The sequence below is a fragment of the Eumetopias jubatus genome, unplaced genomic scaffold, assembly GCF_037043125.1.
Source record: "Eumetopias jubatus isolate StellerSeaLion01/CBP00866 unplaced genomic scaffold, mEumJub1_p1.0 scaffold_7, whole genome shotgun sequence".
Classification (NCBI taxonomy): Eukaryota; Metazoa; Chordata; class Mammalia; order Carnivora; family Otariidae; genus Eumetopias; species Eumetopias jubatus.
Genome location: NW_028274813.1, coordinates 53,375,258 through 53,400,193, shown reverse-complemented (window position 1 = coordinate 53,400,193; position 24,936 = coordinate 53,375,258). Strand labels below are relative to the sequence as shown.

General features: G+C 37.6%; 1 pseudogene; it reads right to left on the bottom strand.

Annotated features, from left to right (window-relative positions):
- Positions 1–4,483: 4,483 nt before the first annotated feature.
- The window catches only part of LOC114205885 (14-3-3 protein zeta/delta-like), a 45,806-nt pseudogene continuing 25,353 nt past the window's right edge, over positions 4,484–24,936 (bottom strand).

Here is a 24,936-nt window from a genome sequence, read left to right as displayed (position 1 = left end):
GTTGAAAAAAAAAAGATAGTAGGAAGGGAAAAATGAAGGGAGGGAAATCAGAGGGAGAGACGAACCCCTGGAAACTATGGACACTGAGAAACAAACTGAGGGTTTTAGAGGGGAGGGGGGTGGGGGGATGGGTTAGCCCGGTAATGGGTATTAAGGAGGGCAGGATTGAATGGAGCACTGGGTGTTATAAGCAAACAATGAATCATGGAACACTACATCAAATAAATAAACAAACAAATAATAAATAAATAAAATCAACCCATCCAAGCTAATATTCTCATTTGAAAGTAAGTGAATGAAATTCTCAGGCATGCAAGTACTCATGGAAGTATAGAAAATACACTCTTCACATATAGTTTCTGGAAAAAAATATATTCAGTCATATCTAAACCAAAAAACTAATCAAAATAATTATAAGTAGAGAAAATAAATGATAAAATAAACAGTATTGAGAAATGAAACCTATTCAATGAAATAGGAAATCACATGCACAAGACAACAGGTAGTCAAAGAGAAAATCCAAAAGTATAATGCTTTTGTTCCTAGGTATTAAATTCTCTAATAAGACAGACCAAACTGAACCTGCTAAATATTTTCCCTAGGAGAGGATATCTAACCTCCTCTTCCAGGAAAAAGCTACCACCTTTTTCTACTCCCCTTCCCAATGCACTGGGATGTTAGAATTCTGAGAATCAAATTATCTCCAGTTTCAGTACTTAACTGAATGAAAATTCAGATGTGAACAACAAATATCAATTAGCTCAGTGAAAAATCAAACATGTGCTTCCTTGTTTAGAGTAAGTTGAAAAGCTTCACAAGGCACTGGAAGAAAAAGAATGATCGCCAAGAAGTGAAGACACTCAGTAAAGCTTATCTCCTGTACAAAGGAAGGATTTTTCATTGATATTGTATTTGCAAATCAAAATCAGAGATCTTTGGTAAGGAAAGATAGTCTAATAAAGTTCTTAAATATAGGATCTTGATATTTTATTGCTGTGAATTTATTATACCTGGGTTAATTCAGAACTGCTATAAAAAGATAATTTGATTATGATTAATCTATGGTTTGGGAAGGTAGTTTATCTCATAATTTAATACTCATCTAGCTTCTGGGGGGAAAATAAAGTTCAATGTACTTATCTAACAATCAAATCTAGTGTTTCACAAGATGCTTTCCAATAGCATGTAAATAAATATTCAACAGAAAAATAAAATAAATATGTTTTTTGGAAATTTTACACAGCTATTATTATGCTAATAGAAGCACACATTATCTTCAAGCCCTTTGCATTTGCAATTCTTTTTTTTCTTTAAATTCCAATATAGTTAACATAGAATATTATATTAGTTTCAGGTGTAAATATAGTGACTCAACACTTCCATACCTGTGCTCATCACAAGTGCCCTCATTAATCCCCATCATCTATGTCATCCATCCTCCCACCCACCTCCCTGGTAATCATAGTTTGTTTTCTATAGTATCTTGGCTTGTCTTTCTCTCTCTCTTTTTTTTCCTTCCTTTGCTCATTTGTTTTGCTTCTTAAATACCACATACGAGTGAAATCATATGGTATTTTTCTTTCTCTGACTGACTTATATAATCCTTTATTGGGAAAACTCTTTGTAGAAGGGAATGATTTGTAGCATTTCCAAAATCTATTTGACAAAGAAAATATTTTCTTCGAAAGATGTTAAAATTTCTCAAACAGCATTCCGTGGAACCCATGCTTGGAAAGGCTGCCATAAAGATCCTAAGTATTATACAAACTCATGTAATGGCTTCCACCATCATTTTAACATAACAATAGCATACAATAATAATCAAAATGTGTAAAAGTTGTATCTGTTTGTTCACTGATACACTGGAGTGTTTACAAAATTGCCTAGCTCAAAAATAGTGGTTGAGCAATTAACTAAAGAGAATAGAGACTAGTAACTTTAAGTCTCACCATTTTAGTACTTCAATGAGTAGTCATCCTTTATTACTAAATTCATAGAGTATGTAGACTCTGAAAAGGAAATATTAGCAATAATATACAATTTTTAAGAACTGACATCATACAAGAACATATTGGCTTCAAGCGCTTTGCATTTGCATCTCCCACTCCTTGGAAAGCTTTTCCTCCAGACAGTTGCGTGGCCCACTCTCAAATTTTCCCCAGATCTAAAAGTCACTTTGTCAGAGGCCTTTCTGACACATCTATGTAAAACAGCAACCACCCCACCCACTCTTCACCCTTCTTTTACCCTTTACTTTGTTATAAGTTCTTTACACCATCTGACACACTGCTTGCTTTCTGTTGCTTCTTTGTGAGAATATAAATTTCAGAAGATAAAGACAGTATTTTGTTCAGTGATCTAATACTAGGACACAGGGTATTGCCAGGCACATAGAAGGCATTCAATAAATATTCATCAAAGGACAGGTTGATAAATGAATATTTTAAATGTCTAATGGAAATACAACTTAGGTACAGTTGTTTTTTTTTTTAAACCCTAAGTTATGTTGAGAAGTAAAAAGAGAAGAAATTTCTTAGAGTGTGACTTCACAGATTTTATTGTTAGTATTGAAAAGTATACACAACCAGAAAAATGGGGCAAGGAACATGAAAGACAATTCAGTATAGGAGAAATAAGGAATAATCCATAAATATGTAAAGATCATCAAATTCAAACATAATCAAAGAAACATGAATTTGGATGAGAAAAAAAGTTTTTTACTCTTCAGAAATAAATTTTTTGTCAAAAAAATGTAGTTTTTGGCAAGCCTGTGATGAAAGAGTTGCTCTTATGCAACTTATGGCAGTATAAACTTAAATAAAACATTTCTGGACAAAAAAATTCTAGACAAAAATTTCTCTTGGCTTTGGTTCAGTATTTCCACATACTGATTTGACTAGAAAAAAAATAGAGATGCCTGTACACAAAGATTTTTGGACAAGAATTCCAGTTATATCAATACAATAGTAAAACATATAAAATAGTAAAATAGTAATAGCAAAACATATAAAATAAATTAAATGTTCATAACAGGAAGTCTTAATCTGCTTGGGCTATCATAACACAGTACCATAGATTGGGCATTTTGTTTAGACAAACAGAGAAATTTATTTCTTACAGTTCTGGAGACTGGAAGTTTATGATCAAGGTGATACCAGGGTTGGCTTCTCGTGAGACTCTCTCCTTAGCTTCCATGTTGCTTTCTCACCATGTCCTTACATGGCCTTTCCCCTGTGGAAAGAGAATGGTCTCTGGTGTCTCTTCCTCATCTTATAAGAACACAAGTCCTATTGAATTACTTCCTCACTCTTAGGACCTCAAGTTAATCTTAATTACTTCCTTAAAGGCCCAATCTCAAAATACAGCCACACTGGGGGTTAGACCTTCAACATAGTGGGGCAGGATGGGACACAGTTCAGTCCATAAGGAGAATGGCTAAATAACTCACTATATAATCACAAGATGAACTATTATGCAGCTATAAACAAGGACTTACATCTTCCAAGAAGATTTAATGACCTATTAAACATTAACTGTTATGACTAGTGAAAAAATTAGTTTAAAAAAATATAAACATAATAATCTCAAGTTAGTTTAAAATAGCTCATGTTTTTAAAAACCTAATGTGATACATATTTAGGAAGGCTCTATTAAATTGTTTCTTAATCAATTGGAAAGGATTTTGCTTACTTTTATCTCATGTTGTCCTTAATGTGTGTGCAAATAGCTGCTAAATAGTAAAGTGCTATTTAAATTGTTTTGTCTATCTAGGGGCCCCTGGGTGGCTCAGTCATTAAGCGTCTGCCTTCGGCTCAGGTCATGACCCCAGGTTCCTGGGATGGAGCCCTGCGTTGGGCTCCCTGCTCAGCGGGGAGCCTGCTTCTCCCTCTCCCACTCCCCCTGCTTGTGTTCCCTCTCTCGCTGTGTCTCTCTGCCAAATAAATAAATAAAATCTTTAAAAAAATAAATAAAAAATAAATTATTTTGTCTATCTAAAATACATGAAAACTACTTTCACATTTTAAAATAAACAGTGGAAAAGATTTAAGTTGGCATGCTGTCAAAAAATAACAAGTGAAAGAAATTTACATAGCTAAGCCTCTCAGACTTTCCTGCATTGGTGTGATATATAATCAAGAGCTATGCACTTAACATATCAATATATTAAAAAATATTTACACTGGAAAATTGACACCATAATAAATCATACTCTCCCTCACAGCTTTTTATCAAAGCATTTACTCCATGAGCAACAATTAGATCAAAAAAGAGAAAAGCACTTAGACTTCCTTCGCTTAGAAAATGTATGAAGTTAGTAATTGTCTTCCAAAGATTAACAGACAGCAACTGAGATGAGAGAGGCAATTCATCTGTCCCTAAAGTTTTCCAATTTATTTTATTTATTTTATTATCTTTGCAGTTTTCAGCATTGTCTTGGATAATGAGAGTGTGAATAAACTGTAAACTTGTAATCCTTCGTTTGTTAAATCAGAAGCCTGTCAAAGGTACCAGATGAAGTACTTTCGTTCTTAAAGCCAGCACTCAGAGGCACAACACCAAGGCCAGGTAGCTCCACGTGCCCAGCCCTTAAAAGGAAAGAGGTACAGAGAATACAGAAGAGTTTAGAGTAAGAGTGGTACCACGAAGCAATCTGTTTACAAAGTGAAAAGAGGAGAAAAAAAAGTGTCCTTCAGCATTTTGGATGAAATAAAGAACTACTCATTTGCAGAGCCACAGCTAAATTCTTAAAAATAGAAACACAATTCTAAGTAACAATATGAAATATATGACAGATTCTTGCCTTCATTCACCAAATTAAATTTATAGATGTATTTTTTAAACCAATCACTTAAAGTCACAAAGGATCATACAGTTAATTTTTAATAACTTTATTACTTTTACTGGCATTAGTCCAAATCACGTAATTAGCAGTATATGTTCAAATAAAACCAAGTACGTCCTTTTTTTATTATGTTGAGCACAAGTTGCCATAAATGTATGTTCCCACACATACACAAAGCAATTTATCTTTTCCTGCCTAATTGAGATTTTTCTGTACTTAAGGAGAAAACGCTTTAATGATGGAAGATGTTTTTGCCTCAGTGGGTCTTGTGCTACCTAATGGCATTGTATGTTTATTGCAATGAATAGTATATAAGTTATAAAGAAAGATTACACACATATTTATTCACATATAAAATATGTTACTGCATGCCTACACTATGTTAGGCAATGGGGATAAAATCATGAACCAAACAGACATGATCGCTACCCTCAGAAAACTGATAATATTAAATTGACCTGAGAATGAAAATTAAGTCTCTCACAATTACCCAGAAATTCAAAATATTCTCAAATAAAATCTCAACAGAATTTTTACGGAACACGAAAATCTAATTGTACAGCTCATATGAAAAGAATTAGCAAGTACAGAAGAAAATATTGCCCCATCCGCTACTAAAATACATAGTTACCATAAATGAAAATTTCATGAAAATGAAATTGACAAAGATGTAAAGGGAGCAGAGTATAAATTCCTTAAGAAGCACAAACACAGATACAGAACTATGGTCTAAATAAAGCTGGCAGGCATTGATGCCAGTGGGGAGAGAAAGATCACTTAATGGACAATCTGCTATCCATTTGAAAATCATGTCAGACACTTGGCCATCCTACATCCTACACACACACACACACACACACACACACACACACACACACACACACACAATCAAATTGATTAAAAGGTTAAATATTAAGGAGGGCACGAGTTGTGATGAGCACTGGGTGTTATATGCAACTAATGAATCTTTCAACACTACATCAAAAACTAATGCTGTGCTCTGTGTTGGCTAACTGAACATAATAAAATAAATAATTATAATAATTGTTATTATTATTACAGTATGATAAGCCAAATATTTTAATTATAAACAAGGTGGAAATAAACTTCCTAAGCAAACACAAAAATTTAAATGATTTGTATGAAAAGAGTGATAGATTTTAAACCTCAAAAATTTTAAACTTATCTACTACAAAAGATATAAACAAACAACTGACTGAAATTCCCACTAATCATGGCATGTTGGAGCCTCACCTGAAACCTTATTACAATTACAGAAAAAGGATTTGTTTCAGTGGGGGGAGGGAAAAAAACTACAAGGATAAATAAAACTAAAACAGGAAAGAAGAAAATAATTGACAAGAAATACAAACTTTTGAAGCTTTGAACTCATGTGGAACAGTAAAAACAGACTTGGTTTACTTGAGAAAACACACACTTAAGCACCTGAACTGGTGAAAGAAGAAAGCTAATCTGAGTCTTAGCAAATCAGAAAGAAACAAGAATCAGGAGTAGGGATATCAAATATAATTTATCCTTTTCCAAAACTCAAAAGTAAAGAATTCAATATTCTATCATTAACTTGATGTTAGCTGTAAGTTTTGGATATATAAACTTGTGGAATCTCCTCTGTTTTCCTGGCTTGCTGAGAGATTTTTACCATGCACAAATATTGAAATTATCAAATGCTTTTTTTTTAAGATTTTTTATTTATTTATTTGACAGAGAGAGACACAGTGAGAGAGGGAACACAAGTAGGTGGAGTGGGAGAGGGAGAAGCAAGCTTCCCACCGAGCAGGGAGCCCAGTGTGGGGCTCAATCCCAGGACCCTGGGATTATGACCTGAGCTGAAGGCAGACACTTAATGACTGAGCCACCCAGGTGCCCCCAAATACTTTTCCTGTATCTACTAGATCATCTTATCACTTTCCTCTTTTATTATTAATGTGGCAAACAAATTGATTTTCACATTTATCCCAACCTGCCTTCCTACAATAAACCCCATGTGGTCATGATATATTTGTTTAATATGTTATTGGACTTAACTTGCTAATATATTGATTGATACAGCAACTTCCACATTAAAGTAACAGGTTTTCTCAGAAGAAAATATCAAGTATATTTAAAATTTCTCTGAAACTAAAGGATAGATTTTTCAAAATAAAAATACCACAGAATTCCTAACTTGAGGAATGAGAAATAGAGTCACACTAAAATTCATCATTGTGAAATTTAAGAATAGGAAGACAAAGTAAATATCCAAAACTGTTTCAGAGAAGAGGTTAAAAGGCTCAAAAACAAATAAATAAGAATCAGAATGGCTTTTGGCTTTTCAATCGTCACACGGAAAAGTAAAGGACAATGGAGCAATGCCCTCAAAATATCAAAAGGTAATTATTGCTAACCGAAGATTCTTTATCCAAACTTTTATTCAGATATGATAGCAAAAAAATGGGATGATGTTGTAAAGGGAAAATCCAAGGCAACAGTTGTCTCCCCTCTATGCCATTTTTTTGTTACAGTTTGTAGGATGAAGAACCTGGGCCATTTGACCTGTAGTTTTTCTAGTCTGCTTTGTGCTAATTGTATATTCATGGTGCAGTTCAACATGTTTCTGAATTTCCTACAAACTGACATCTGGATTAAGATTCTAACCAAATTTGGATCCAATCCCTTTGAGGGGAAAAAAAAGGCTTCCACTGTATTCTATCATCAGGAAGTAAATAATATCTAGTTGCTTCCTTTTTTGATGCTGGAAGAGGGATGCTCAGGCCTGGATCCATTCATTCAATTCAGTGGTGTTATAAAAAGGTGATGTTCTAATTCTATCATTTTTTCCTGTAGTAGCTGTAATGATTTTTTAATGAAGCACTTCTCTTTTTCTTTGTGGCTACAGAGTGGAATGGTTCTTATGGAAAAAGCAAGATCAGTGCTCAGTTCTTTCTCTTATTTAACCTGTTTTCGAGAAAATGAATTTGTCCTCTCATTTTCAAAATGTTACCAATTGGTGTGTTTTAAAATATCATTTTAAACTCAGAGAAAAAAAAAAGCTTTATGAGTTTAAATTCAATCTAATTTTTATCCCTTTTTCACCTCAAATGGCTCAATCTTCAGCTAGTGGAAGGCTCTTTAAGTTAGCTCCTAAATCTTTTTGATATAGCCAGAATATTTTTGATAGTTTCCTTGATACCTAATATGTCAAGATGTTTTAAATTCATCTGTTACATTACCTGATCTAAAATCAGCCATCTATCCAAGAAGCCGTGGCCCCTTATAATGGCAAGCAATATTTCAAGTTGGCAATTGGTGTGCAAGGCATGCTCATTGCTATTGGTTTGATCATTGTTTCCTTTTCAGTGGACAGAATGGGATACAGATAAATATAGACAGATAGATATTGACAGATACAATAACTCATGAGTAAATAATATTTCCAATTCAAATGCAGGACTATAGGGTTCTTGTCTAAATGTATCTTCATTACCCTGTATCTCCTTTCTTCCATACTGAGGATCATGATTGTTAAGAACACAGATGATGGGAGGCGGAGCAAGATGGCGGAGGAGTAGGAGACCTAGATTTCGTCTGGTCTCAGGAATTCAGCTGAATAGGGATCAAACCATTCTGAACACCTACGAACTCAACAGGAGATCGAACAGGAGAGTAGCAACAACTCTCTGAACAGAGAAGCGACCACTTACTGGAAGGTAGGGCGTGTGGAGAAGTGAATCCGAGGCGATATTCGGGAGGATAGACGGCGGGGGAGGGGCCTCCGCCGGCCGCTTCTGGCAAGTGCTAGAGCCGCAGAGCACAAAATCGGAACTTTGAGAAGTTGGCTCGGTGGAGGGACGTCGCTGCAGTGGCTAAGCGGGGGGTGGAATCCTCCCGGGACAGTGTGGTCTCAGGACCCTTGGGGTCACAGAGAGACCGGGGGTGCCTGAGTGCGCCAGAGCTCCCAGGTATCAGAGCAGGGAAGCCGGCTGCAGAGACGGAGCCGAGGCGCGGGCTCTCAGCTCGGGGTTGCCATAAACTGTGATCCGCGGCCCAGTCGGGGCACGGCTCCCCCAGCAGGGACCCAACAAGCAGCAGATCCGGGGAGACTCCCCTTCCTTCCCGGGGAGGAGCGGTGCGGGAACGCACTGCAGGGATCTGCTGGGTTTGGAGACTCCGCGCAGGGTCAGGTGCCAGAGATAGCAACGCTCGATCACAGGCCGGGTGAGCACGGAGTGCGGCCGGAGACCGGGGACACGGAAGTGACTGCTTTTCTCTGGGGGCACACTGAGGAGCAGGGCCCTGAGTTCTCAGCTCCTCCGAGTGGAGATTGGGAGGCCACCATTTCTGCCCTGGTCCTCCAAAGCTGTACCGAGAGCTTGCAGGGAACAAAAGCTCTTGAGAGCAAACCGGAGCAGCTTCCTTAGCCCGGACCGACAAGGGCGGGGCAATTCCGCCTCCGGCAAAGACATTTGGAAACCACAGCAACAGGCCCCTCCCCCAGATGATCAGCACAAACAGCCAGCAAGCCAAGACCAAGTTGATCGATCAAGGAGAATAGGAGAACTCCAGCGCTAGGGGAATACTGCACATAGATTCATGGCTTTTTTTTTTTTTTTACCATGATTCATTATTTCATCAAAGTTAATTTTTGTTGACTGTTTTTTTTTTATTTTTCTATTTCCCTTTTTCAACCAACATCTTATAAATCCCTTTTTTAAAAAAAAAAAATTTTTATTTTTCATTTTTAGAGTCATATTTTATCCCTTCATAGTAGTTACCCTTATTTTTGGCATATATATATATAAGTTGTTCTCTCTTTAAAATTTTGAGGTACAGTTTCTTCTAACAGATCGAAATATACCCTAAATCACTAGTGTATGGCTTTGTTCTAGTCTCCTGCCTGATCACATTCTCTCCCTTTTTCCTCTTTTTTTTTTTTCTTAAATCTTCTTTCTTTTTTCAAACAACTTATCTTACCAAGTCCTTTTATAAAATCTTTTATAATTTTCATCTTTACAGTCATCTTCCATCCCTTCATTGTATCAACCCTTATTTTGTACATATATGTCTTTCTTCCTTTAAAATTTTAGGAGGCACTTTTTTCTAACAGACCAAAATACGCCCAAAATCTAGTGTGTGGCACTGATCTATGCACTAGCCTGATCATATTTGATCATATTCTGCCTTTTTTGTATTGTTTTGTTTTTGTTTTTATCTTTTTTTTTTCCTTTTCTCTTTCTTTTTTCTTTCTTTCCCTTTCTTTTCCCCTGGTTTCAGGTCTGATTTGTATACACTATATTTGCTGGGGACGTTGTAAACCTGTTAGCATTTTGTTCTCTCATTCATCTATTCTCCTCTGGACAAAATGACAAGACGAAAGAAATCACCTCAGCAAAAAGAACAAGAGGTAGTACCGTCAGCCAGGGACCTACTCAATACGGACATTAGTACAATGTCGGACCTAGAGTTCAGAATCATGACTTTAAAGATACTAGCTGGGCTTGAAAAAAGCGTGGAAGTTATTAGAGAAACCCTTTCTGGAGAAATAAAAGAACTAAAATCTAACCAAATCAAAATCAAAAAGGCTATTGATGAGGTGCAATCAAAAATGGGGGCACTAAATGCTAGGATAAATGAGGCAGAAGAGAGAATCAGCGATATAGAAGACCAAATGATGGAAAATAAAGAGGCTGAGAAAAAGAGAGATAAACAACTAGAGGATCACGAGGGCAGAATTCGAGAGATAAGTGATATGATAAGACGAAACAACATTAGAATAATTGGGATCCCAGAAGAAGAAGAGAGAGAGAGAGGGGCAGAAGGTATATTGGAGCAAATTATAGCAGAGAACTTCCCTAATGTGAGGAAGGAAACAGGCATTAAAATCCAGGAGGCACAGAGAACCCCTCTCAAAAGCAATAAAAATAGGTCAACACCCCGACATCTAATAGTAAAACTTACGAGTCTCAGAGACAAAGAGAAAATCCTGAAAGCAGCTCGGGAGAAGAGATATGTAACCTACAATGGTAGAAACATTAGATTGGCAACAGACCTATCCACAGAGACCTGGCAGGCCAGAAAGGACTGGCAAGATATCTTCAGAGCACTAAACGAGAAAAATATGCAGCCAAGAATACTATATCCAGCTAGGCTATCATTGAAAATAGAAGGAGAGATAAAAAGCTTCCAGGACAAACAAAAACTAAAGGAATTTGCAAACACGAAACCAGCCCTCCAAGAAATATTGAGAGGGGTCCTCTAAGCAAAGAGAGAACCTAAAAGCAGCAAAGAGCAGAAACGAACACAGACAACAGACAGTTAACAGTCACCTTACAGGTAATACAATGGCACTAAATTCATACCTTTCAATAGTTACCCTGAATGTAAATGGGCTAAATGCCCCAATCAAAAGACACAGGCTATCAGACTGGATTAAAAAACAAGACCCATCAATATGCTGTCTGCAAGAGACTCATTTTAGACCCAAAGACACCCCCAGATTGAAAGTGAGGGGGTGGAAAACCATTTACCATGCTAATGGACACCAAAAGAAAGCTGGGGTGGCAATCCTTATATCAGACAAACTAGATTTTAAAACAAAGACTGTAATAAGAGATGAGGAAGGACACTATATCCTACTTAAAGGGTCTATCCAACAAGAAGATCTAACAATTGTAAATATCTATGCCCCGAACATGGGAGCAGCCAATTATATAAGGCAATTAATAACAAAAGCAAAGAAACACATTGACAACAATACAATAATAGTGGGGGACTTTAACACCCCTCTGACTGAAATGGACAGATCATCTAAGCAAAAGATCAACAAGGAAATAAAGACTTTAAATGACACACTGGACGAAATGGACTTCACAGACATATTCAGAACATTCCATCCCAAAGCAAAGGAATACACATTCTTCTCTAGTGCCCATGGAACATTCTCCAGAATTGATCACATCCTAGGTCACAAATCAGGTCTCAATCGGTACCAAAAGATTGGGATCATTCCCTGCATATTTTCAGACCACAATGCTTTGAAACTAGAACTCAACCACAAGAGGAAAGTCAGAAAGAACTCAAATACATGGAGGCTAAAGAGCATCCTACTAAAGAATGAATGGGTCAACCAAGAAATTAAAGAAGAATTAAAAAAATTCATGGAAACCAATGAAAATGAAAACACAACTGTTCAAAATCTTTGGGATACAGCAAAGGCAGTCCTGAGAGGAAAGTATATAGCAATACAAGCCTTTCTCAAGAAACAAGAAAGGTCTCAAATACACAACCTAACCCTACACCTAAAGGAGCTGGAGAAAGAACAGCAAAGAAAGCCTAAACCTAGCAGGAGAAGAGAAATCATAAAGATCAGAGCAGAAATCAATGAACTAGAAACCAAAAGAACAGTAGAACAGATCAACGAAACTAGGAGCTGGTTCTTTGAAAGAATTAACAAGATTGATAAACCCCTGGCCAGACTTATCAAAAAGAGAAATGACCCAAATCAACAAAATCATGAATGAAAGAGGAGAGATCACCACCAACACCAAAGAAATACAAACAATTATAAGAACATATTATGAGCAACTCTATGCCAGCAAATTAGATAACCTGGAAGAAATGGGTGCATTCCTAGAGATGTATCAACTACCAAAATTGAACCAGGAAGAAATAGAAAACCTGAACAGACCTATAACCGCTAAGGAAATTGAAACAGTCATCAAAAATCTCCCAACAAACAAAAGCCCAGGGCCAGATGGCTTCCCAGGGGAATTCTATCAGACATTTCAAGAAGAATTAATACCTATTCTCCTGAAACTGTTTCAAAAAATAGAAATGGAAGGGAAACTTCCAAACTCACTTTATGAGGCCACCATTACCTTGATCCCAAAACCAGACAAAGACCCCATCAAAAAAGAGAATTACAGACCAATATCCTTGATGAACATGGATGCAAATATTCTCACCAAAATACTAGCCAATAGGATCCAACAGTACATTAAAAGGATTATTCACCACGACCAAGTGGGATTTATCCCCGGGCTGCAAGGTTGGTTCAACATCCGCAAATCAATCAACGTGATACAATACATTAACAAAAGAAAGAACAAGAATCATATGATCCTCTCAATAGATGCAGAAAAAGCATTTGACAAAGTACAGCATCCTTTCTTGATCAAAACTCTTCAGAGTATAGGGATAGAGGGTACATACCTCAATATCATAAAAGCCATCTATGAAAAACCTACAGCCAATATCATTCTCAATGGGGAAAGGCTGAGAGCTTTTCCCCTAAGGTCAGGAACGCGGCAGGGATGTCCACTCTCACCACTGCTATTCAACATAGTATTAGAAGTCCTAGCCACAGCAATCAGACAACAAAAAGAAATCAAAGGCATCCAAATCGGCAAAGAGGAAGTCAAACTCTCACTCTTTGCAGATGATATGATACTGTATGTGGAAAACCCAAAAGACTCCACCCCAAAACTGCTAGAACTCATACAGGAATTCAGTAAAGTAGCAGGATATAAAATCAATGCACAGAAATCAGTGGCATTCCTATACACCAACAACAAGACAGAAGAGAGACAAATCAAGGAGTCGATCCCATTTACAATTGCACCCAAAACCATTAGATACCTAGGAATAAATCTAACCAAAGAGGCAAAGGATCTGTATTCAGAAAACTATAAAATACTCATGAAAGAAATTGAAGAAGACACAAAGAAATGGAAAAACGTTCCATGCTCATGGATTGGGAGAATCAACATTGTGAAGATGTCAATGCTACCTAGAGCAATCTACACATTCAATGCAATCCCCATCAAAATACCATCCACTTTTTTCAAAGAAATGGAACAAATAATCCTAAAATTTGTATGGAACCAGAAGAGACCCAGAATAGCCAGAGGAATACTGAAAAAGAAAAGCAAAGCTGGTGGCATCACAATTCCGGACTTCCAGCTCTATTACAAAGCTGTCATCATCAAGACAGTATGGTACTGGCACAAAAACAGACACATAGATCAATGGAACAGAATCGAGAGCCCAGAAATGGACCCTCAACTCTATGGTCAACTTATTTTTGACAAAGCAGGAAAGAATGTCCAATGGCAAAAAGACAGTCTCTTCAACAAATGGTGTTGGGAAAATTGGACAGCCACATGCAGAAGAATGAAACTGGACCATTTCCTTACACCACACACAAAAATAGACTCCAAATGGTTGAAAGACCTAAATGTGAGACAGGAGTCCATCAAAATCCTAAAGGAGAACACAGGTAGCAACCTTTTCGACCTTAGCCGCAGCAACTTCTTCCTAGAAACATCGCCAAAGGCACGGGAAGCCAGGGCAAAAATGAACTATTGGGATTTCATCAAGATAAAAAGCTTTTGCACAGCGAAAGAAACAGTCCACAAAACCAAAAGACAACCGACAGAATGGGAGAAAATATTTGCAAATGACATATCAGATAAAGGGCTAGTATCCAAAATCTATAAAGAACTTATCAAACTCAACACCCAAAGAACAAATAATCCAATCAAGAAATGGGCAGAAGACATGAACAGACATTTCTCCAAAGAAGACATCCAAATGGCCAACAGGCACATGAAAAAGTGCTCAACATCACTCGCCATCAGGGAAATCCAAATCAAAACCTCAATGAGATACCACCTCACACCCGTCAGAATGGCTAAAATTAACAAGTCAGGGAACGACAGATGTTGGCGGGGATGTGGAGAAAGGGGAACCCTCCTACACTGTTGGTGGGAATGCAAGCTGGTGCAACCCCTCTGGAAAACAGTATGGAGGTTCCTGAAACAGTTGAAATTAGAGCTACCGTTCGATCCAGCAATTGCACTACTGGGTATTTACCACAAAGATACAAATGTAGGGACCCGAAGGGGTACGTGTACCCCAATGTTTATAGCAGCAATGTCCACCATAGCCAAACTGTGGAAAGAGCCAAGATGTCCATCGACAGATGAATGGATAAAGAAGAAGTGGTATATATACACAATGGAATATTATGCAGCCATCAAAAGGAATGAGATCTTGCCATTTGCAACGACGTGGATGGAACTGGAGGGTGTTATGCTGAGTGAAATAAGTCAATCAGAGAAAGACATGTATCATATGACCTCAATGATATGAGGAATTCTTAATCTCAGGAAAGAAACTGAGTGTTACTGGAGTGGTTGGGGGTGGGAGGGATGGGGTGGCTGGGTGATAGACATTGGGGAGGGTATGTGCTATGGTGAGCACTGTGAATTGTGCAAGACTGTTGAATCACAGTTCTGTACTTCTGAAACAAATAACGCAACATATTTTAAGAAAAAAGAAAAAGAAGATAACAGGAGAGGAAGAAAAGGGGAGTATGTCAGAGGGGGAGACGAACCATGAGAGATGATGGACTCTGAAAAACAAACTGAGGGTTCTAGAGGGGAGGGGCGTAGGGGGATGGGTTAGCCTGGTGATGGGTATTGAGGAGGGCACGTTCTGCATGGAGCACTGGGTGTTATGCACAAACAATGAATCATGGAACACTGCACCAAAAACTAATGATGTAATATATGGTGATTAACATAACAATAAAAAATAAAAAAAAAGAACACAGATGATGGGATTAGGATAGCTCATAAATACTTTTCTGTTTCACCCCATATTAAAAATACAAATGCTTCAGATATAATAACAGTACCAACACTATTATAAATAATTAAAGCAGTTATAATTTTTTGCCTATGCCACTCTTATTTATTCCCCATCTTTATAATTACATTTATATTGTCAAACACATATCCACCAGATATTACATATTATTATATCCTTCTTTTTACATGTTCATTTAACCTTAGTTTTACTAAGAACCATACATTGTATGGTCATCTCCAGTCTTACATTACTCTCTCAATTCATTTTGATACTCTGAAATTCATTTTGTAGTAGATTCCTTAGAAATAACTCGGAGGGAGAAATCAAGATGGCAGAGGAGTAGGAGACCTTAGTTTCATCTGGTCCCAAAAACTCAGCTAGATATTTATCAAATCATTCTGAACACCTGTGAACTCAACCAGAGATCTAAGAAAGGAATAGCTGCAACTCTACAAATAAAAATGCGACCACTTTCTGCAAGGTAGGAGGTGCAGAGAAGTGAATCCAAGGAGATATATGGGAAGATTAACCACAGGGGGAAGGAGCCTCTGTAAGCTGTCTACCAGAAAGTGATATAGCAGCAGAGCAAAAAATCAGAAAGTTTAGAAGTCTGCTCCGGTGAGGGATGTCCCACGTGAAAGGCACTCAGGTGGTGAAGGCGGACAGAATCCTAGGTAGGACAGTGTGGTCTCAGGATTCCCGGGTCACAGGAAGACTAGGGATGCCTGAGTGCAGCAGAGTTCTCAGGCATCAGATTGGGAAGCTGGCCACAAACAGTGAGCCCAGGAGTGGGCTCTCAGATCAGGGTTGCCCTTAACCGAAAACCATAGCACAGTCAGGTGGCTGCTTTCCAAGCAAGGGCCCAACAAGTGGCAGAACCAGTGAGACCCCCTCTTCCTCCCTGGGGAGGAGCAGCACGGGAGCCCACCACAGGAATCTGCAGGGTTTAGAGACTCGAAACAGGGTCATGTGCCTAAGATAGAAATAGTCACAGTCTGGATGAGCACAGAGTGCGTCTGGAGACCAGGGAGACAGGAGTGATTAAGTGCTATTCCTTAAGGGTGCATTGAAAAGTGGGGACCCAAGCTTAGGGCTTGGGTTGGGGGCCAGAGATTGAGAAGCTGCCATTTTCATTCTCATCCTCTAAAGCTGCATGGAAAGCCTTCAGGGAACAAAAGCCACATAGAGCACACTGGGGCAGATTACTTAGCCTGGCCCCTGGCAAGAGCAGTGCAGTTCCACCCGGGGCAAAGACAATTGAGAATCAAAGCAACAGGCCCCCTCCTAGAAACTCAGCAAGAACATCCAGCCAAGACCAAGTTTACCAATCAATGAGAACTGCAAACTCCAGCACTAGGGGAATGTAGCATATAGAATTCATGGTTTGTTTTTTTTCCCATGATTCTTTAGTCTTTCAATTTTAATTTTTTTCTCTTTCCTTTTTCAACAAATTTATCAACTTTTTAAAAATCTTTTTCATTTTTACAGTTACATTCTATCCCCTCATTTATTTAATTTTATTTTTGAATATATATGTAAGTGTTTCTTTCTTTACAATTTTAGGATGCAGTTTCTTCTAACAGACCAAACTACACCCAGAATCTCGTGTATGGCTCTGTTCTCTTCATCTGCCTGATCATATTCTCTTTTTTATTTTTCTTTTCTTCTTCCTTTTTTGTTGTTGTTTGTTTTGTTGTTTAGTTTTGTTGTTTGTTTTGTTGTTTTGTTTTTGTTGTTTTTTTTATTTTCATCTTTACATTTACATTCTATCCTTTCAATGTATTTCATTTTATTTTTGTATATATATAAGTTTTTCTTTCTTTACAATTTTGAGATGTAGTTTCTTCTAACTGACCAAAATACACTCAGGGTATACAGTATCTTTCTGTTGTGTTCACCTGTCTGTTTATATCCCTTCCTTTTTGTTATTGTTTTTTCTTGTCTTTTAAGTTTTCTTTTTTACAGTTACATTCAATCATTTCATTGTATTTAATTTTATTTTTGTATATATATGTCTTTTTTTCTTTACAGTTTTGGGATCTGATTTTCTAACAAACAAACCAAAATACACACAGGATCCAGTGTATTGCTCTATTCCGTCCACCTGATTATATTCTCTTTTTTTTTTCTTTATTTTTCTTTCTTTTTTTTTTTTTTTTTGGCTTTGGGTCTCTTCTGATGTTTAGTGTATATTTCTCTGGAGTCGTTGTTGCCATTTTACTATTTTGTTCTCTCATTCATCTATTCCTCTCTAGACAGAATGACAAGATGGAAAAACTCACCTAAAAAAGAACAAGAGGCAGACTGACTGCCAGGGACCTAAGCAGTTTGGACATAAGTAAGATGTCGGAACTAGAGTTCAAAATGATTACTGTAAAGGTACTAGCTGGGTTTGAAAAAAGCATAGAAGACACTAAAGAATCCCTTTCTGGGGAAATAAAGGAACTAAAATCTAACCAAGTCGAAATCAAAAAGGCTATTAATGATAGGGAATCAAAACTGGAAGCTCTGTTAGGATAAATAAGACAGAAGAGAGAATTAGTGATATAGGAGACCAAATAATGGAGAATAAAGAAACTGAGACAAAGAGAGATAAACAACTACTGGATCATGAGGGGAAAATGTGAGAGATAAATGATATCATAAAGCAAAACAATATGAGAAAAATTTGGATCCCAGAAGAAGAGGAAAGAGAGGGGCAGGAGGTATATTGGAGCAAATTATAGCAGAGAACTTCCCTAATATGGGGAAGGAAACAGGCTTCAAAATCCAGGAGGCACAGAGAACCCCCTCAAAATCAATAAAAAAGGTGAATACCCCGACATATAATAGTGAAACTTGCAAATCTCAAAGACAATGAGAAAATCCTGAAAGCAGCTCAGGACAAGAGGTCTGTAACCTACAAGGGTAGAAAAATTAGAATGGCAGAAGAACTATCCACAGAGACCTGGCAGGCCAGAAAGGACTGGCATGATATATTCAGGGTGATAAATGAGAAAGATATGCAGCCAAGAATACTTTATCCAGAGACATTTTTAACTCTGCATTGCTCTTTCATTGCTATCTCTGCCAAATCCTGCTCTCACCCTTTTTCTTTCAAACGTTTCTCCCCCTAAACCTTAGCATCTCTAATTCCTTCTCTGCAAGGATCCAACTGATACAAAGACCATGGTAATTGGTTTATATTTTAATCGAAATGCAATGGGAAGCCATTGATGGTGAAATCTCTTTTGTGGGGAATGGATTTTAAGAGGGAAAGAGTACAAGTAGGAAGACCACTTAGGGGGACTATTGAAGTTGCTTAGTAAAGTCACAGCACAGACTTAGGTTGTGACAGAGGAGATGGAGAGAAGTATTCATATTAAATACACAATTTTTTAAAAGATTTATTTACTTGAGAGAGAGAGAGAACGAGAGAGCAGGGGGAGGGGCAGAGGGAGAGGGAGAGAAGCAGACTCCCCACTGAGCATGGAGCCTGAAGCAGGGCTTGATGCTAGGACCCTGAGATCATGACCTGAGCAGAAATCAAGAGTCAGACCCCTTGGGGCACCTGGGGGCTCAGTTGGTTAAGCGACTGCCTTCAGCTCAGGCCATGATCCTGGAGTCTCAGGATTGAGTCCCACATCGGTCTCCCTGCTCAGCGTGGAATCTGCTTCTCCCTCTGACCCTCCCCCCTCTCATGTTCTCTCTCTCATTCTCTCTCTCAAATAGATAAAATCTTTAAAAAAAAAAAGAGTCAGACCCCTTAATTGACTGAGCCACCCAGGCACCCCACATAATAAATATACATTTTGAAGCTAAAATCAACAGGACTTGCTATGTGAAGATCAAAGAAAAATGGTAAGGCTGACTTCCAGGTTTTTGTCTTGAGAACACTTTTGTCTTGAGTGAACTGTGACAAAAAAAAAAAAAAGACAGAGTTAGGAACCAACTTCGAAATGCAGAGGAAATCAGAGTTCTATTTAGAGATTAAATTTGGAATGCTTATTAGACATTGAAGTAACAATGTCAGATGGGGTACTTGGATAAACGTATATGTAGAAATATCAATATAAAAGAGAGCTGTATTGTATATTTGTTTGCTGGGTTTTATTTTTTATTTAGTGTAAAACAAGCACTTGAGCATTTTTTACTAGCATTTGATATTATATGTGAAAATGATTTCTCCAATTATGTTCAACTCTCCACTGAGATGGCTTATCAAGGCAAGGGTGATTTTGAAAATTTATTTTACAGTAAGTTATGAGAAGGATAAATCCATTTAAGTTTCATTGATTAAGACTCAGGAAACAAAAGGCTTATAGTTTTTTCACCTCAGCGGGAATTAATGTTAATTTCTTTTAAATTGCTAAAAGGAGCTTCTATTTAATTTTAGACAATTCAACTTGAAAATATGTAAATATATACTGTATTAGCATATAGCCTCAGTCATCATGTGAAATGAACAAAAGATGAGAGGAGAAATAACCTTTAAAAATTAATTCTGAAAGAATTGCTTTTTATCCCAAAAGCAATGGTGGCATTTATTTTAAGAACTCTAAAACAGATGCTAAATTTTTTAGTTTAATTATGGGTGATTTTTCATTATTAAATACACCTAATGACTATTGACTTTAAGAATAAGAAAACTTAATATTTTATTAATTCCACAATATTTATTGAGTGCCTATCATGTTCCAGGTACTTCTAAGTGGACATAAAACACAATTCTTGCCTGCTTTAATAAATTTCAGTCTAGTGGGGGAGGTATACGTTGAGGAATAACCCCACAAGTAATTATTTTTCATTGTAATTAAAATCTTGCTATGAGGGAAAAACATTGAGTGCTAATCTAGTCTCAGTGAATGTGTGTGTATGTCTGTGTGGAGATTTCTCTTCCAATTTCCTTCCATTTAGCTAGGATTTTAAAGATGAGTAAGGTGTAGAGGTGATGCTGAATAAGTCCACAGTAACCTATTCAAAGTTTTGTGGGATATATGTATCTGTGCCTGTTACTTTCTCTGAAAAAAAAAAAAAAGAAAGAAAGAAAGAAAGAGATTTTATCTCAGGCCTCATCCCTCCCCCCATCCAAAAGAAAACAATTCAGAGAATATCAGATAACAGAATAGAAGGAAAAACTGAAGAACTTATCCTCAGAAAGTACTAGAACTATATTGGTCTGTGAGAGCTGCTGTAACAAAAGTACCAGGAACTGAGCAGGAATTTATTGTCTCAGGGTCCTAGAGGTTAGAAGTTCAAGATCAAGATGTCAGCAGGGTTGGCTCCCTCCAGGCACTATGAAGGAGAATCTGTTCCATGTCTGTCTTCTAGCTTCCGGTGGTTTGCTGGCAATCCTTGGAATTCTTTGGCTTCTGCTGCATCGCCCTGATCTCGGCCTTCATCTTTACCTGGTATTCTCTGTGTATGTATTTGTGTCCAAATTTCTCCTTTTTATAAAACGCCAGTCTCACTGGAGTAGGGTCCATCCTATTCCAGTATGACCTCATCTTAACTAATTACATTTGCAATGACCCCATTTCCAAATAAAGTTACATTATAAAGTATATTCTCTGCTATCTTCCATTAGTACCATACCCTGGGCTCTGCACTCTAGGACTCTCCCTCTTGTGAAAATCTAAGGCCCTTTCATTTGTGAGCCCTTTCACCAGTATCCAAAGGCCTGGAGGGTCACTAAAAGTATTTTTTTACAGGTTCTTCTGCTTCCTCAATTCATTGCTCAAGGCAACTCTGAGTAGGTACATGAGATAAAGGGTAGACTTAATCCAGAGTTCAATTATTTAGAGTTTTTTATTCCTTAGCAAAAGGGATCATGAAATCAAATATAAATTAGTGCAATGGACTGGAATAGGGTTGCCATACAAATGGATGGGCCTAGAGCAAACTGAAGCACACCTGCCCCATCTTAAGCAGACAGCAGCAAATTGTTGCCACATAGGAATATGAACTCAGTGTTGCCAGATTTTTTAAAAAGAGGGTAGGAATAAAAGTTTTTATGAAGGTTTTTTGGCATAGGAGGGTAAATCAACAGTTTTAAAAACACTATGTGGACCAAAATTATGAGGGCCAAACAAAGCATGTCAACAGGTCAGATTCAAGCTGCAGGCTGCCAGAGAGCAACGTCTGTTCTGCACGACACTAGGGATTCCTGGCCAACTCACGCCTTTAAGAATGGGCCAACTTTGAAGGTGGATTTTTGTTATTTAACCCAGAAACCATTAGAATCACAGCTCTAGCTCTGGCTAATCCATTAAATTCAGAATCTCAAAAAAAGTCTAGCCATTGCGATAAAGAAAGCATAATTACAATGCTGTTACACCTGCCTTCATTATTATACCCTCCAAGGCAACTCCCTAAATTTTTTTTAGTTTTTTGATTAATCAAATTGGCAAATTCTTCAAATTCATCTGTCTGTGTGTAACCTTTCATTCCCTCTTCTAACTGTGCACTTCAATGCCCTGGCATTTTGGAGTCTGGATTCTGGTTACTAACAAGCCATAGCATGGGCATGAAGGGAAGTGCTAGCTTCCCCCTGTTAGCAGAAGAGGAATTTCTCTAACAAACAACATGCCACTAGTGAGTTTCAGATGACTTCCAATTTGGCACACTCCATGTCCAGATTCTCTAAACCTTTGTAGATAGGTTTTTTTCCTTACAGTCAGATCTTCATCAGTTATTGATTAGTTCCCTAACATTCAAACAAGAGACCCAATGAGGTTCTGATTTCAATTGATATAACCCAGCAATCTTCAGAATCAATAATTAGTGACTTCGGTGTTTCCGTTATTTTTTTAAAGATTTTATTTATTTATTTTTGTTATTAAAAAAATAAATGTCTTTTTTTTTTTTAAAGATTTTATTTATTTATTTGAGAGAGAGAGAATGAGAGATAGAGAGCACAAGAGGGAAGACGGTCAGAGGGAGAAGCAGACTCCCCGCTGAGCAGGGAGCCCGATGTGGGACTCGATCTCGGGACTCCAGGATCATGACCTGAGCCGAAGGCAGTCGCTTAACCGACTAAGCCACCCAGGCGCCCAAAATAAATGTCTTTTAAGAGAGTAAGAAAGCCCCTGGGTTTCATTCTATGATATGTGGTGACAGTTTAGGGACTTGAATTTTTAATCCTCTTACTTTAAGTGATCCAATGTTATCAGAAGTCCTGGAATTCAGACTCTTAAATCATTAAATTATTCTAGGGCACCAGTGGCTTCAATCTCAGAACTTCAATGTCATAGTTTGATTGTGCCTCATGGGCCATTATTTCCTCTTCCCAGAATATGAACTGAAATCTTACTGTCTCGAATACTAAGTCCCATTTCCAAGAGAATAGCATAGTCAGCTAATTCATTCTCTGAAAACAATTGATTTAGTTAGGCTTCTTGGTTGCAAGCAACAGTGGCCAGGTTAGCTTCATGAGGATGGAGACAAAAGAATTTTAGTGAATTCTAGATTCTAGTTCTGAAAGCATAATTCAAGTGATCAAAATTTAAAGACCTTTATTTCTCCATTATAGGGTTTAACTTATTCATAAGCTCCTATTTCTCCTAATTCTTTTTTTCTTTTAGAGGTGGTAAATAAATTTTGGAGGTATTAAATGAATGCCTTTTAGAATCATCTTTCTGATCAAGTATACAGTGAAATTCTGAATCCTCACCCTGTGCCCTTTCTTCCTTTCTCCATGCTTAGGGCAGTCTAATGTTAGAGGAGAGTATCTAGTCATTGTATAGTCCTCAGACCTTTAATAGCCTCCAATTATTATGTAGCTTGTCCTGCTTAGTTTTTGTTGCATGGGTGGCATTCATTTGCTGAATGTTCTTATGCCTAATTTTTGATATTTGTATAAGATGGCCATTCTACTTCAAATCCCAGTTTCTCCTAGTCCAAAATCTGGAAGGGAAGAAAGCATGTCGCTTACTAATTCTAAATGTCTGTCATGTCACTTCAGAATCTCTTTATATGAGATATTTCTGGTATCTTGGTGTCCAGTCATATCCTTAAGGCCTCACCTCACTTCAGTCAAAATTGGAGTGAACAGTTCCATAAGGGCTTTAAGTAAGTTCATGCCTCTCGCATCCCACTACAAAGACATACTGCCTCATTTTACACTTTGTCCCCCAGGACTTTCTCCAATGCTGTGATAGACTGAATGGCATACAGAGCTCAGGAATACAAGGAAGTTAACTCTCAGGAGTAACTCAACCAATTTGGTATTAGAGTCAATGAATAAGTGCTTCCATCTCCCCCTTCTTGAAAGTAAAGTTCTACAAGGCTGACTGCATTTCTCAGGAAAATAAAATCTTTATTTTTCCTAACAGAAGTTTCAATAATACACTTATATTGGCTTTCTTCAGATTTATCTCACTCTCTCTAATTTCTCCTCCTGTTTCTAAAGATCACCTCCCTATATAAAAAGTTACATGGTTACGTGTAAGCCCTTATCATAGCATCTACTTTTGGAAAACCCGAGTTGAAATGCTCCCCACTCTAGACTACTCTTCCACTGCCACATAGGGATGATTTTTTTACCTTCTTCCGTAATTAAATGAAACTATCCCCATAATACTGTGTCTACTCTTAGACTAAAATGCCAAAAACAACATTTTCAAGTATGCTTTCTTGCTATTAAAAACATCTTTGGGGGACACCTGGGTGGCTCAGTTAAGTGGCTGCCTTCAGCTCAGGTCATGATCTCAGGGTCCTGGGATCGAGCCCCACATCAGGCTATCCTCTCAGTCAGTGGTGAGTCTGCTTCTCCATCTCCCTCTGTGATCTCTCTCACTTTCTCTCTCTCAAAGAAATAAATAAAATCTTTAAAAGAAAAAAAAAACTTTGGAAGTTCAGAGAAAAATGAAAAACTTTTCTCACTCTCAAGTGCCTAGCTCTTGCAACTGAAAATCGGTTTTCATATCTTTGGCACTCCTGTGAGATTTTAAAATTGTCTGTGGAACATTAAACCTGAACGTTGACTTCACATTCAGCTGTGTTCTGTCCTCTCCCTCAGGTAACAGTTGCTTTCATTTCAAGGGAGAGAGCACCACAAGGTAAAAAAAAAAAAAGAGAGAGAGAGAGAGAGAGATAATCATAGGAATTTTAAAAAATGGCAAAAATATTATCCTGCCACATTTTCTAGTGAATTTATTTACAAGGAGGAAGTTCATGTTCAGTGGAATGCCGACTGGAGTGACTAGGAAATTAGAGTGAAACAGGAAGTCTGGGCTACCATTTTGATAAGCTTGAAAAGGAAAAGATAGTAGCTGGACAGGGTTATAGGCCAATAAGTGGTTTGTTGTATTTGTTTGTATTTCACTTATTCATTTAGCTATTGTAAGTGAAATAGTCAAAATTCACTGCACTTTTAGAATGTGGCATAGACAGCTAGGCATTCACCAAAAATTTAGTTTCTTTGTAGCCACTGGAGGGTAGCTGCCCAATCTGGGGCTACATTC